Genomic DNA, 16,204 nt, shown 5'->3' on the forward strand with positions numbered 1-16,204 from the left:
TACAAGACTAAGCGTGCATGGCGATAGCAAAGTTGGAAGCTTTCAATAAAGTTTAGTTGCTAGTTAGCGCTTGTCCTGTGTGCTTCTTCGTCTTTTTGTCCCGTCTCTTTTGCGCTATTTTTAATATGAATATCTCTTTTTGCTTCGTAGTCTGCTAAACAGTAGTGATCATTATTCTTTTGCCAGAATTTGTGCATGTTAACTTGAGCCATTACAATTACCTTGAAATTTCTTTTACCTTTAATTACAGTGTTAATGGTTTGCTTAGGTCCAGTCGCACTGTATAATCAAGAAATGACTACCGTAAAGTACCGAAGAAGCGCCCACCCCCATTTTATTGAAAACGCATAGAAACCAACTATGGGCGCTTATTAGGGTCATGCGCCAAAATCAAGATGGCGGCTGATGAAGAGCCTCATAGAGCCGTGGAAACAGAGAAAGCAGCCAGCCTGGCTTTTTTATTTCCGCTGTACAGATGATTGGTACGTCGCCGACCGATTTTGCGGACTTCGTGAGAACCGAAAAAACGTCCGATAAATAAAGCAGTCCGAAAAATCCTCGGATCACAAAATTTGGCTTTATTGAGCCTAGGCGGACTTGAAAGAGTCATCAAGGGTACCTTGTTTCATCTTCCGCCTGCGGGAGATCACGTCCGCTTGCATCTGCGCCAGCGTCATATTCTCGCTGTACACATTGGACAGCAAGGTTAACGCGCTCGTTATGTCCGCTGTCGACGGCTGCGCGTGGTGATCGTCGTCGTCAGAATCCGAGTCTTCTTCAGGTTGTCCGAGGACTTGGCGCACGATTTCCTCGTCCGTAAGCTCCGCGCACAGTTCGAGGTTGCTGTCAAGATCCGCGAACGCACTGAATGTAGCAGCATCAGGAATGTCCATTCCACTGTCGCGCAGGTCGGCGAACAGAGACTCGTCGACATCCGCTGCTGCGGCGATGTCCTCGGCCTCTTGATGGTCCAGACTTGCGTTGTCAGCTAGTGACTCTACACTGGCACAGAAACCTGCGTGGTTGAAGCAGTTGGCAATTGTCGATGGCCGAACGGCGATCCACGCATCCGTCAACATCTTGACTGCCGCATGGAGGTCCACAGCATAACGCTTCCCGTTGTCTAAGCAGAGGACCGTGCGGCGCAGCAGTCGAGCGCGGTAGTGGACCTTGACATTCTGAATGATGCCCAGGTCCATTGGCTGGAGAACACTCGTAGTGTTAGGGGGCAAAGTTCAAGTCGGATGGCTTTGAGGTTGTCCACAGCGCCGTGGGCTCCACAGTTATCCACAAAGATCACCACACGTCGTTTCTGATGCTCGAACACCCTGTCCAGACGGCGCAAGTAGTCCTCGAACAACAGGTGCGTAATCCACGCCTTGGTATTGCTGGAATACCACACGGCAACCTGAACTGTATGTTTGAAACTCCTCGAATCGCTTGTCGAGCCGACAACGACGAGTTGGACTTCCTTGTCACCGACAGAAAGTTTTTTCATGCCTTTGAAACACCTGGGGTTTTTCGCCTTCCCGATGATGAGGAGCGGCAACTTCTCGGTGCCCACCGCGTTCGCCCCCACCATGACGGTGATTCTATCCTTACTGTTTTTTCCTCCTTTGCAAGAGTCACCGTCAAAGCACAGAGACCGGTCCGGTAGCATTTTAAAAAAAAGGCCGGTTTCGTCACAGTTGAACACATCTTCGGGCGCAAACTTTTGCAGTAACGCCTTGAGCTTGTTTAAGCGATAGTCCGCGACAGTGGTCTGGTCGACGGCTCCACTCTCTCCGCACACTTTCTTAAACAAAATTCCGTGTCGCTTCTTAAAGCCACGCAACCATACGTCGGTGAACTTGAAGTTCTCTATGTCCATTTTCAGAGCAAGAGTCTCTGCTTTTTGTTTGAGTGCGTCACCAGACACTGGAAGGTTCTTGGAAAGAACTCCTTTAAGCCAAAGTTGCAGGGCCTCCTCCAGAACCGGATGTTCCCCTTTTCGGTCGTTCTTTTGGTGCTTGTTGTGCGAGCGTTCAAGTGCAGATAAAATCTTTTCCTTGTTTTTCACGTAGTCGGATAACGTCTGCTTGGGCAGCTGAAACTCTTTCGCGACGTCGGCTTGCTTCCGTCCATTATCCAGGAGCTTCAGAATCGCCGCTTTCTTCTCCAGCGTCATTGTAGAGCGTCGCTTCTTCGGAGCAACTGGCGGAGGTGCAAGAGGTGGGGCCATGAGGTCGAAAGCATGTGTTGACGGAGCGTGAAAGGACGATAGTACTGACGCAGCGAGGGCGTGCTCCACACTTTACAAATGGCGACTGGCTTTGATTGGAGATGGAAAATCGACCGAACAAAGAAACGAAAACGATGATGATGATGCGAAGCAAAACAAAAAAACAAAACAAAAACGTACTCTAGGACACCTAGCGGCTGATTCGGCCTATTCAAATCCACTTACAAAATCAAGCCAAGCCCACGGTCAAGCCAGCGAAAAATTCAAAATGGCAGCCTTTTTGGCGGCCGCCGCTCGCATTTTAGTCCGGAAAATTGAACTTTCGGGCCGCAAACTGTCCGCAAAACTAGTTGTTAATATGTACTACTTCAATCGGGGAAGTAACGGTTCCCCGTCGATGTCCGGAATAACAAGCAAGTCCGTAATTTCGGAGTCCGATAATTCCGTCGGTAACTGTAGACGTCATTATTCACTTGTTATCACTAAATCTGTCAAATGACTCTTCGGAATCACTGCGAAAGACAAGGTCTACGCACTCATCGCTGGCACCTTCGGGATTGGAGCAGGCTGCTGGTGCTCCGATGCCTGCGAGTCCGTTGTGCAGGTAGCCATCCTTGCTACCGATGCCACACCCCTTGAAAGATTGGGCGATCATGTCTTCGGGCACGGCTCGGTGTTGCCAACCTATTTTTCGAAAATACCCGACGACAGCGTCCGGAAAACCCTACATTACCCTACGAATGTTTCTTATTACCCTACGTTTTACCCTACGAGGCAAATCTTTGTTTAAATATTACTGTTGCATGGATTATGATGATACAGGGTAATATTAATACAGTACAAAGCGACAGGGCATGCATTCACGCGCATACCTGCGTTATTCTAGAACACCATGCTTGCATCTTGCATGTGCGCTGTGTAGCATCAGCACAACAGTGATGTAGCGAGCGCACAGACATCCCCAACCAACATGTTTAGTCGATTTGTCGTGAAATTAAAAACTGGGCTACGCGGAACCAGCACTCGCGGCGCCAGACAAGGCGGCTCATTACAAAAGGAAGCTAATCCGAACGGTATATTAGCTTCTTTGGGTGTACCGCCTAGGGATTCGTCAAACTAAGGTACTATTTCGACAAACCAGGCTTTTACCCCATGGGAGGATAGGAAACCGGCGGCTCCTCCGAATTCGCTAAAATGTCATTCGATGAAACGTCATTGTTTCAGCTTCGTTCGCTAAAACGTCGTTCGCTCAAGTGAACGCCTCCAGTCCCCGGGATGGACTCACTTGATCAAATGACGCTTTAGCGAACGCCCACGTTTCACCGAATGACACAATAGTCTGACGCCGCGAAGCGGCGTTTTCGGGTGGGCCAAATGGGTTCACGTTTTTGTAATGAGCCGCCGCAGACTGTCGCCGCGAAGCGGCGTAAGCGCAGCGCGGCCCCCGTTATTCGCTACAGCGTCGATTCGCTCAAATGTCACTGTTCGCTAAAACATCATTCGCTCAAGCGATATGGACCCGTCCTAATGGGCTCGGGATGGTTCCGCCTGCGTGCCACGTGTTTCGCAGGTGTAACAAGGACCGCCGGATGGACCAGTCATCAGAAAAAAATTGGCGGGACCATTTCCACTGGGAAGATACCTCTTCTGGCTCCAAACTCCCTAAGCGCAACTCCACCTCCACCCACCTCTCCCACTTGCTCTAGCTCTCCAATACTCTTCAACTTAGGGAGCCTACATACTCCAACTTGGTGTGTGGTGCTCTCAGTTAGCACGTCTTGCAACTTGGATTCTTTCGTTTTGCATGATGTTGTGGTGTGGCAGCACACGGGTTGTAAAGCTATGCAAAACTTGCGCGGCAACTTGTTTTTTTTTTTTTTATGCTCGCCGTTGAAGAAGCAACGTCTGAAAATACCCTACTTTTGGCGGGGAAATGGCCGGACGGCCCTACAGCCCTACAATATACCATAAATGCCTAAAATGCCCTACAAGTAAGGTAATTACCCTACGGTTGACAACACTGGCCACAGCTGCCCAGGCTTTTGACACGAAGTTGAGGACATCCTGCCTCGAAAGCTTCCGGAGGTTCCCTTTTGGTGTCTTGCCTCCCTTCCGCATGAACTCCGCTCATGACGTACGAAGCGAGTCCTTAAACGACTTGTTCCAATACGTGAACGTGATTGTAAACCTGAGACTGGGGCAGAAAGAGAACACAACAGAAGGTAGTAAAAGAGGAGGCAACGTCTCAAACTCGGCTGGAAAGTTTATTTCGAACACGCTTTATATACCCCATCTCCAACGCCGTCTCTACAAAAAAAAAAAAAAAAGCGTCAAATTTTACAAACTTGTTGCTCTTGCCATGCTTTCATCTTTCGAAGGAACCGCGTCACAGTCAACGAAACGAAGCGGAACTTGTTAGGAAATGCGCCAAACTTACTTGGTATGCGGAGCGCCATGAACGCACGGGCAGGGATCCTCCCTGTGGGTTCCTTGAGTACGACAAGTGCCGGAAGTTTCGCCCCCGACGCACGAGCTGCCAGTGTGACGGTGAAGCCTCGACGGGCGCAGCTGGTGTTGGCGATCCAGATGCTGTTTTCACCAGCAGCATTATTGGTGCGGGTTGCTGGGTTGTCCATTCTGACCATGGTGTGGTCCATGCAGATGTTGAACGGCGTGTAGTCGTGCCGTGCTTGCAAAGTAGCAATTGTAGAGCGGAATGCAGTGACAGCTTCATCACAGTCGGCAGGGGCCTTCTGGCTGTCGTTGGTAGTCGTACGTATAGTCACCGCAAATCGCTGCTTCTATCGCTTGATATACTGTGCTGACGCTTCGCAGTTGCCGAGATTGAGACTCTCAGCTATCCTCAGTGCCTCGTCTGCCAGGAGCCGGTTGCTGACGGCCTGGCCGGCATCTTGCTCCCTTTGAAAGTATTCAAACAGTGTGTCATCCACCTCCTCACTGAAGACGGGCGCCCCATTCGTGAATTTCCTCTTCATCTTCTGCTTGCTGTAGTTTAGTTGCTTCAGGGTTTCGTATTTAGAGTCCCACTCATGTATTTGCTTCCTGTCGATCTTGAAATGACGAGAGGTGTGGCTGACATTGCCTCCCGATATCAGTCGACGACTTCAATCTTTTTGGAGACTGTGCAGGAGTGCATTCTGTGCTGGTTACTTGCCAACTGAGTGACCAACGGCAATCGGGAAGCACGAAGCATTTATGAAAATGTATTTTACAAAATGTTGGGACGAACTGGCTGTTATCTACACTCCTATTGGTCCTGTTGTTGCTACCCCTGGATTGTGCGGACCACATAATGCTGCAGTAACATGAAGGACAAAGTGCCCGGAGTGACCTCGGTGACCCAATTCTACGGGAATTGGTCTCCAGGCCCGGTCCGCCGCGGCAATCTTTGTCAGGGTGCTTGCCGTGGCGGCTGCCGGGAACGCCGGCACTTCTGAGAATATGGCCACGTGATGTGTACTTGCCCAAATTTTCGAATTTCGATAATGGCCGCGGCTACATCCACGCGCGGGGACGTAGCCAAGTCGGGAGGAGATAAGGCTCCATCCACGCAAAAGGTCACGTGACTTATAATATAAAAAGATCATTTGTTTTTATGCACATATTATGCTTTCTTATAAGTAAATATAGGGTGTAAAAATAAAGAGGCTACATTTCATTGTTGTTTTAAAGTTAATGTCACGTGACCTTACAAATTTTTAGACAATTCATCAATTGTTTACTGTTTTCAAAGACTAATAGCAAATATCATGCGTCATAACAATAGTACCAATATATATCTTTGCGTAGTTATGTTGTCCAGGAGTCACACATGTGTGGGCGGCGTTCGTGCCATCCGTGCAGGCGGTGCGGCCTCCGGGGCCTTCGCCCATGTGTGCATCGCTGCTGAGGCGAGGCGGAGAGGCTTCGTCGTGTGTGTGGTTGGCTTGGTTCGAAGGGACAAGTACGTGCCCACCGCTCCTTACGTTCCTGACCTGCGTGCACGCTCGCAATCACACAAAGATTATGAGAAAAGGGAAAGCATGCATCAGTCCCAAATTATAACAAACATACCGAGAGCATTCAATCGAGAAAACTGGGTAAAAGATTCCAGAAACAGTTTATTCCATGACAAATAAAACAGTAGCCGATGCACAGACGCCACTCGTCCACGAGATCACCGATGAACACGAAGCCCTTCTTGCGGCAGAACTTCTGCAGGAGCCAGTTTACGTCTCTGTGCTGATCATTCAACGCCTGGATCTCGGCACTCTGACTACCCTGACACTCCATCGAAGAGAACCTGTTCTCCCGCCTCGGAAGGACAGAAGAAAAGGTGATCTGCATCGTCGATTGCGTTCCAAGATCTGAGCGGCCAGTCGACGATACTTGTCAACGTACGCGCTGGCACAAACGCTGGTGTTGTTTGTGCCAAAATCGAGCAGGGCATCAGACACCTTGGAAAACAAAGCCTCGATCCTAATGCCACTAAACACCCGCACTTCGATAGCCACCTGGTTACTCGATGGAAAATACTAGGACAAGTATTTCACCGTCGAATCCCCGGCAACCAAACTTGAGGCAGATCAGAAGCGCGACCGTGCTAACACTCAAACAACCAAACTCCTTGTCCAAGAAAAACAGGAAAAAAAAAAACGCTTCAGAGAAAGTCAAACCCGCTTGCGAAAGACCAGGCATGGCACAGTAGACAGTAGTCCGCGCACGGCAGGAACGCAAGGTGCAATGGCCGCCGCACAGATGGAAAAACAATGGGAGGCTAGACCGGAAGTTGATCAAAGTGCGCCGGAAGTGACGTATTGCGTGGATGGAGCCTTATCTCCTCCCGACGTGGCTACATCCCCGCACGTGGATGTAGACACTCCCAATGTTAATAGTAGGCGCTTGTACGGGTATGGGCGCTTCCTCGGTATTTTATGGTATTATTGTATATCTGTGTATTGCACTAGCTCTTCATTGGAAATTATCTTTCTCACCACCTCTTGAAAGAAAAAGAAAAATTGTTTTCTTGTCTTTATGTCTCCCCTCGCTTCATTTGAAACCGATAAACTTTAATTTCATAGAGCACTCTTGCCTTGAAACTCTTGGCAAGTTTTCTTTCTACGTTGGAATTCATATAGATTCCTCATTGATTTTCCACTGAGCAAATTGTTTCTGCAAATGAATTCTGGCTAGTTTGCACTCGCTTGTTAGAGTGGCCTATTAATTGAAACTAGATTCAGTGAGGGCTTTTAGAATGTTTCTTCCAAACAGTGTTTCATCATGGCTGCTACATTATTTTATTTAAAATAACAGCAGGGAAATGCCAAAATAATTACAGGATTTTCGAGCTACCTTGCAGGGATACCTATCTAGTAATGTCCATGTAATAAAAGCGAAAGAAAATCCTGATGCAGATATTTGTGTATACCACTGGAAATGACGCGAGTATGGTTGGTGATCACTCGCATTGTATGAGGTTACCGTATTTACACGAATGTAGGCCGACCCTTTTTTCAATTTTTGAAAATCTTAATCAAAGCATTCCATTGCCGGCAAAAACGAAACAATCGCGATATCATGGACACCTCGGCTTGTTTCGAGTTCAGCCGGCTGTACCCCTAGCATTACAATGTTTTGTGCGCTCATTTTACAAATTAAATATTTTTTATTTGCACAAACGAGTATTATTGGTAGCGATTCGCAAATTAATCCGAATGCGGTGAACAGAGCACGGAGCGCCAGACTCCCGGGGGGTGACGGCATTTCTCGTAAGAGCCACTCCGGAGGTAGCTGGAACAGCCTCACGGCTCGCCCCGCAGCGCCGTGGCTTCGCAGTTTTTCGCACAATTCACGGTCGCACATCGTTTGATCGAGTACGAGATCATGCTGGTGCGCTATGTTCATTTGTATTGAAACGCATGATCCGGGCAGTTTAGGTTTTCGGTGCTCGTTTATGGCCATTCTTCCCTCGGAAGCAACCAACAACTGCGCTGTTGGACGCAAGTTCGACCTGTCGGAGTGGGTGATGCTCCAGTGGAGTCTGCGGTGGCGTGGAATCTTAAAGTGTGACGGCAAATGAAGAAGCTTCCGCAGGCCACATTCTGGATAGGTGGGGATGCCTTCTGGAGTTGGAAGTCAGGCTTGCAACGTACGCCGCAAACGCGCACAATCGGTCCCTACCCGTGACGTCCGACGCGATCGCTGAGCAAGCGCGGAAGATGCGATTGATCCTGTCATTTGCGAAGTGCGAGATTTCATTGGACGACGCCGACGACGTGCTTCGAGAACGTAGTAGTGATTAGTGATGGGACGAATCACCAGAGGTTTGGATTCGGACAGTGTCACGATCCTTCTAGAACGTGGACGAAGGGGCCCGAAGCACCCGCCGAGAAGAGACGACACGCAGCCTGGTTGTGAGGGTGGACGATGACTGACCGGAGCGGCGTACGCTCAACGGCGTTCATTGGGCGCGGTGACCTATGTTGCCCGCCGAGCCTGGCGGCCACAGACGGGCGAACCGGAGGGGGGCGCTACCTACTTGTCACGGACAGATTCGGAAATTTCCGAACTTCCCGCGACGAATATTCGGCAGATTCGGAGATTCGTCGCTGGTTGCAGGCGGCAGCGTGAACCTTGTCGTAAACCTCGCGAATGCGGTCAGTTGTGCTTTTCTTAGGTACTGTTACTGCATATAACCAAATTTCGTCTTGTTTATTTCAACATATGGTATGTACTGCACTGTCGTTCTAAACCCTGGCACGTGCTTAGGTCCAGCTGAGCTGATCGGTGTGGTTGACGTAGGCCTAACCAATGCACGGTCTTGCTTTGCGGTTTCGCGGTGATCGGTAAAATGTAGCGAAACGCTGTGTATTACACGTAATGTGGCGCAACGCACAATAAATATATATCCAGGCAAGGAAATGATTCGTCTCCTTCTCTAGAGCTGCGTATGCCCGTACCCGTAAGGTGCGAGAGCGAGATGAATGTTGCTCGTCACAACTTCGACCGCATACCAACACCTGTAAAAAAAAAAAAAAAAAAAAAAAAACGTTGCACTGTCGTTTCTTCGTCCTTGGCAGCAAGTTTTGTATACGTGAGCTTTATTTCATGAAAATGTAACAAAACACGGGGGTGTCCAACGCAACTTCGTTGTTCAGAAACAAACACTAACTAAACCGGATATCATTCACCAGGAGTTTCAGATTGTTTCCCGTGTTCCGATAGCAATACCTCAGTGGACACTCGGAGATAATCAAATCAAATCGTTGGAGATAATCAAATCAAATCACTTGTGTGGTGTGTGCTACTATGACAGTAAATATATATATGGGCACGAAATGTGTCTGTACCGAACAGCACGTACGGCATCAATCTCTTGCGGCGATGAAAACATGCGCTTGTATTTCCACGTGCACCAAGCATGCCTATTTGGGTCGTAATCCGGAACCGAAACCAACTTTTCTGCGATGTCTGGCTACCGTTCTCGATAAACATCCGAAATAATATAAACAAAGCGGAACATTCTATTTATTACTGTGATATTATATTACAATATTGTTTTGTGCACTTTATAGAATTTGGTGAATTTAATATCACGAAAAGTTGAAAAACACATCAACGTGATTTGGCAGCCATGACAACGCTCCGAATCTTTCCGAACTTTTCCGAATCGCTCGAGATTCGGCTACTTTTCTGAATCTTTCCGAATCTTCAGATTCGGCTCCGAATTTCGATTCAGATAAAGATTCGTCCCATCACTATACTCCGCGACAACTTTTCTTGGCAATGCAGTGGAAGGTACAGGCCCGCGTTCTCTCTCCCATTTTGAGTGTACGCAGGCTCTCCTTCTCTCCCCATTTCCGGGGAGAGGAGGAGAGCCCGCGCAAACTCAAAATTGGAGAGGGGACGCAGGCCTGTACTTTCCGCTGCATTGCCAAGAAAAGTTTGTCGCGGAGTACAGTAGTGATGACGACGGGACTGACATCACCTGTGCGGACGAGTCGTAGTCTAGTCGCGGATGGAGTGAGAACGACAGTGAGCAGCTTCAGTTGTCCCGCCTCCAGCGTGAACTTCCTAGTTCCTACGCACCTCGCACGTGCATGCGCAGCCAAAGCACGCCAGAAGGCATCGATTGCGTGTTGGAGGCACGGCTTTCGAAACAGATAATTTGCCGTTCACACGTGTTTGCAATAAAATGCGCATATAAAAAAAAATTTTTTTTTTTTTGTTTATGTGCGATGTGAGGGGGTCGACTTACAATCGAGTCGACCTACAATCGTGTAAATACGGTAGTACTGCGCTAGTTTTCACACAAGTGAACATTTTCTTATTTTGGGGATACATAAAATTAGGTCTGTCCTCAGTCAGCAAGGCCCGAGCAAAGAAAAAAAAAACAGTCAAGAGAAGCGTTGATGGACACACGCCAAAGATTAAATTATTTCATCGTTGGGAACATTGCGGCCTAACAAAGTCATGACCAAAATAAAAATATTTTGTCTTCAGAAGATAGGAGTATTATCGATGATTGTGTTACCAAAGAATCGGGACAAACGCAATGGCATTTGGCAGCACCTCCGGCCCACATAGTGCGTGCATAACTTCAACGCGTCCCCGTCTGCTGATATGTTCTAAACAACACTTAAAATACACTACAGTATGGCGTAGCTTGGACGCGCATATAATTTGCAAATCAAGAAACCTTTATACTTGCTTGCACGTTAGTTTTTTTCTCCGCACATGACAGCAGAGGCCAGTGCCTAGCGCGGCTAAGCGCAGTACAATTTTGGACAAAAAAAAAAAGGCGGATGGAGGGCACGATAAAAAAGATGGCGAGGAGGAGGAGATCTCGCTACCTTTCAGTATAGAGGGACGTTGGGTCCAGCCACGTACCGACTGGACGACGGATCCACCCGGCATGCCTCAAAGTTAACCCACACAACGCTTCAACCATCATTCACCAGAGCATCCAGGTTCCGGGAGGATCCCCTGGTGCCCCCTCCTTCCACTGCAGATGCTGCCCCACCTGCAGTCCCGCCGGCTCTGTTCCGGAGCCACCTGTTTATGGTCCTGCCAGCCCGGACACCACGCATCCGGATCCCGAGGGTCAGCGTGCAGCCTATGGCCTCAGTTCCTCTCCTTGAGGTTCCTCCTGCAGCTGGTGGTCCCTTCCCTAAGGGTCCTCCTGAGATAGAGGAACCTGTGCTCGAGCAGGTGTGCTCTGGCACCCGAGCAGAAGCTGTCCCCTGGGACATCAGCGGATGGCAGCTGGTCATCCAGCTACAGTGACACGGCGACTGAAGGTTCAACGTCCAGCACCTCCTTTGACAGTGCCAGTCCTGTTACCTGTGGAAGTGTCATCACACAGCGTGTCTACCCCCGGACCGGAGTCCCCAGAGACCCAGAGTCCAGACACCTCTACTCGGCGGCAAGAGGGTCGTCCGCAGCGGTCTCGGTGGCTGCCGGATCTTAAAGACTATTTTGTAAATTTATAGTACTACAGCTGAAGTGTTGGTGATATACAGGACATAGAATTTTGATGTGACATGAACTACTGGACTCCTCTACCCAGAACCGTCGTTTTTTTTTGGTGGTAACTGCAAAGACAATTCAAGATGACATGCCTTGTTTGTTTTTTTCAGTGCTTCCGCATGCCAATGGACTGTTTTTTTATTCTCCCCATATCATACTTTGAAGTGTTTGGTTTCTTTTTCTCAAAACATGGGGCAGTGAAAGTTGTGTAACTGGCGACTCGCACAGTGTTTTGCCCAATGTGTCTTTTTTTTTTTTTCTCAACGTTTGTTTTCTTCTGCCCCTAAGGCTTTCGGCTTACGAGGTGGTATGTGTATTACAACTGCATTTATTGTTACTTAGGAGATATTGTCACGAGTGTTGTAGTCTGTATTAATTTTTGCATTTTCTATTTTGTTCTAAGGTTAGAATTTTTCTTTTTAAAGGGGCCCTGGAATCACATTTAAGCGTCTACCTTTTTTGCGGTTTCCACGTCTCTTGGGGTTCGGGCAAGCCAGCGGGCACGGAGAGAGTAACTAAATATCGGTGAGTAATATTTTAACCGGACGACGCGGAAACCTCCTTCCACCGACGAGGGCGACCCACAGTACCGAAAGCGTGCAAAATGTGACGTCTTTGGTCCTGGGCTTACTACTGGTCAGACCCGCTAAAAGCTTTTTCTTTTGAGATACAAAAAATAAGTGCCGTGAACCGTTTCTATTATGTATTACAGTAGTTTTTGTTCAGTATTTTAGATCAGAAAAGGAAAAAAGGCAGTTCATAAAGTACGGAAAAAAGAAAAGACCCGTCGACAAACCCGCCACCAAGCAGCAGAAAAAACGGCGCATACTAGAAAGGGCTAGTGCATGGGTGGCCAAGGTGCGGCTCCTCGCGTGTTAAAGTGCGGCTCGCAATTCCCTCCTCTGCGCTCCCCCCCCCCCCCCCCCCCCCCCACGGCCACCCTCCCGGTCACACGAAAACTTCCCCAAAAAGTGAAATGGAACGCGTTTTAAATCGAAAGGCAGGTTGCAATTTGGTCGGTTTGTGCTACCTTACGTACAAATGAACTGCTTTTGACTCGGATAGATTGAAAGAAGTTTAAGTTTCATTTATTGTTCTGGACAAAAGTTTGCACCCCCCCCCCCCCCCTCCTGTGGCTCTTGGAAGTTTCGTGGTGTTGTTGGCAGCTCTTAGGCAGGGTCAGCTTGGCCGTCCCTGGGCTAGTGGGATGAGGCTCCGACGAACGGCCAGCGTAGAAATGTCCTGGATGTTAGGGCGGCGCTGCAGTTGTATACCGGCTCGAGGATCCGACCGGTTCCGAGCATTCCGAAAGCTTTCGGTGCGGGCTTGGCTGGCGATTTGTCCATTTGGCGGTATGGCAGCGCAAAATGGCACCTGTTTTGAACTGATCTTTATTCTGTGTTTGCTGTCATTTGTGGCCAATGAAGTGCTATGCCGAATTAATCTTTAATCGCGCAGCAAATGCAGTGCGAGCCGCCCTGGCCGCCCGCTTCATACAGCCTATCCAACACTTGCTTTAGTGGCGCCCTCTCGAGCCGTCGACACGGAGTGCGGCAACCGTGAGCGCTCCATAAGCTCACTACCCCTCCTCTAGTTCACGGCCACTCAAGCCAGGACCTACGACATCATGAAGGAGGTTATTTTTTTATGGTTTTTGTAATTCTAATTTGCCTATAACTTCTAAAATAAAGCGAAATTTGAGAAAAGAAACGTTTTAAGTTACTACGTTCAGTGCACTCAGGTTCGGTGCAAATTAAAAACCAGTCAAAAAGTTGTTGCAGGGCCCCTTTAAGGAGGGAAAGAGTATAGGTTTATTTTTTTTAAGGAAAGGAAGGTGGTAGTGTTTCAGTTTTTTTTTTGTTAAAGTTCTGCACCACCTAGATGGCATCACCAACCACCACTAGTACAATTGCTCTACACTACATAGATCGCACCACCAACTACCACTGGCGCCCGTGCTTTCAGGCTGGCCACCCCCAGGGCCGGTTTGCTCATCTTCCGGCTGCGGCTGCGGCCGCGGCCAAGAGGGATTTTTACGTCACGTGACCAGCTCCATGGGGACAAGGAAGTACCTAGCGTCCCTGCCTAATGGCGGAGAGATCCGCATCGCTTCAAGCACAAAAGCCTAATGTCGCTCGCAGGAACTGATTGCAGGGACTTTCAACTGGAGTCCAGTTGACCGCCCCGTTATACTGTAGGAGCGGCAGGTAAAGTTACAGTCAGGGAGGGTAAATAGGAGCCAAAATAAAGAAAAAACCACACGAGATAAAAGCGGTAGCAGCATATTTATCCGCCGGCGCCGGCGCCTCGCCCCTGCTGCTATGGTCGAGAGGTTTAAGCGCCGGTACTTGTCGTCGCGGCGTGAAAGTTCCGGGTTCAAATCGCGCTAGGGTCTTCTTTTTTTTTCTTTTTTTTTGTATTTTGTGAGCGTCTTACTTTTTAGCTGTGATCCTTTTTAGGATATCATCCACTTGCACTACTGCGCCTTACACGGTATTTTCTGTTAGTCCCACCTGTTCAATCGAAACATCGGGAAGAAAAAAAAAAAGGATCAACACAAGTTAACGTGCTAATAAAATCATTTCATAATGTTCATTAAAAGGAAACCAAGATAACAGCATCGCTATGGCTTCACACTAACCGAGCCGAAACAAGCATCCTTTCCCCGGCAACTAGTTTTATGTGTTTTTAAATATACAACGCTCTTGCTACGATTCCTTTCAATAACAAGAGACGCCTATTTAGGACTAATAAAAACTGCAGTTGTGACAATTAAAAAAAAAAACAAGCAAAAAGAAAGAAAAAAAGACTAGCAACTGTGGCTACACTGATTGAGCGAAATCCTACAGGCAAGGCAGCAAGTCAAACGTCTGAGAAAGTAGTAAAACCGAAATAAAAGCGATCATACTTTTACTTGCATGGAATGTGATAAAAAGTATATATATACTCTTTACATTTTGTTGTGGCAATCGTTTTGTAATATTATCACATTACTTGTTGAATTTTAGTTTGATTAGCGGACGATCACGACTGAATGCAAAAATGAATCAGGCGTCGGCATCGCAAACCCTCTCTCTAATGCAAACACCTAAAATGACTTTGGAACAACAAATGAAATTCATTATAATTAATTCCATTTATGATCCAAAGTCATTTTAGGTCCCTCACTCTAATGCAAACTCCTAAAATGACTTTGGATCAACAAATGGAATGAAATGATTGTATTAGCGCGTTAACTTGCGTTCATCTTTTTTTTTTCTTCCCGATGTTTCGATTGAACAGGTGGGACTAACAGAAAATACCGTGTAAGGCGCAGTAGTGCAAGTGGATGATATCCTAAAAAGGATCACAGCTAAAAAGTAAGACGCTCACAAAATACAAAAAAAAAGAAAAAAAAAGAAGTCCCTAGCGCGATTTGAACCCGGAACTTTCACGCCGCGACGACAAGTACCGGCGCTTAAACCTCTCGACCATAGCAGCAGGGGCGAGGCACCGGCGCCGGCGAAGGTAGATAAATATACTGCTACCGCTTTTATCTCCTGTTGTTTCTTCTTTATTTTGGCTCCTATTTACCCTCCCTGGCTGTAACTTTACCTGCCGCTCCTACAGTATAAAGGGGCGGTCAATTAGATTCCAGATGAAAGTCCCTGCAATCAGTTTCTGCGAGCGAAATTAGGCTTTTGTGCTTGAAGCGATGCTGATCACTCCGCCATAAGGCAGGGACGCTAGGTACTTCTTTGTCCCCATGGAGCTGGTCACGTGACATAAAAATCCCTCCTGGCCGCAGCCGCGACCGCAGCCGCAAGATGAGCAAACCGGCCCAGGGTGCGCAGCCCCATGCTGATAGACCGTTAGTGAATCAGTGCGGCTCGGAGTGTCACTTGTATTGGACGTGCCTTCCTTCCGTGGCTTGTTCCTGCCCTCGGATCTGCTGGCCATTGCCTTGTCGGCATGTGAGAACCTCTTTACTTTCGCAGGCCCACGTGGGCTCTGCTCCTCCTCTACTTTATTTGGTGGGTTTTTTTCTTTTTCAAATTACTACAGTTTTGGCAAACGAGTTTTTTTTTTCTCTTTGAATTTGGAATTTGTTGCAGTTTACGCCTGTTAGGCTTGGCAGCCGGCGCTGCATTGTCCTCTTTGTCTTGGAGTTAGGGCGCCGGACTGGGCCCCGGCAGCTTCTTCGTTTTAGTTCATGGAGCTCTCCTTTTGGGTATGCGTTTCGCCGGATTGGGCCTTGGCGGATGTCGTATTTTTATCCCTTTTCAATGTTTTCCGTTTTCGTCTGTGGCGTCACGCGTACGGGCGCCTTGTGGCGGAACCGTAAGAGGGGATTCGTGCCCTCCTCTGTGAAATTATAAATAGAAAAGTCTATCTGAGAGGAGTTGACCGGAATCCGTTTGTTCCTCTGGTTAATTCATGATCAACCACCATTCCAGATGTTGGGTCATTTGGCGA

The 16,204-nt window shown here is 48.1% G+C and overlaps 2 pseudogenes; both read right to left on the minus strand.

The window, feature by feature from the left end:
• Positions 1-217: 217 nt before the first annotated feature.
• Positions 218-1,826, minus strand: LOC120839926 (annotated as a pseudogene).
• Positions 1,827-4,551: 2,725 nt separating this feature from the next.
• Positions 4,552-5,765, minus strand: LOC120839925 (annotated as a pseudogene).
• Between the last annotated feature and the right edge of the window lie 10,439 nt (positions 5,766-16,204).

The sequence above is a fragment of the Ixodes scapularis genome, unplaced genomic scaffold (assembly GCF_016920785.2).
Source record: "Ixodes scapularis isolate PalLabHiFi unplaced genomic scaffold, ASM1692078v2 PGA_scaffold8__174_contigs__length_109621045, whole genome shotgun sequence".
Taxonomy (NCBI): Eukaryota; Metazoa; Arthropoda; class Arachnida; order Ixodida; family Ixodidae; genus Ixodes; species Ixodes scapularis.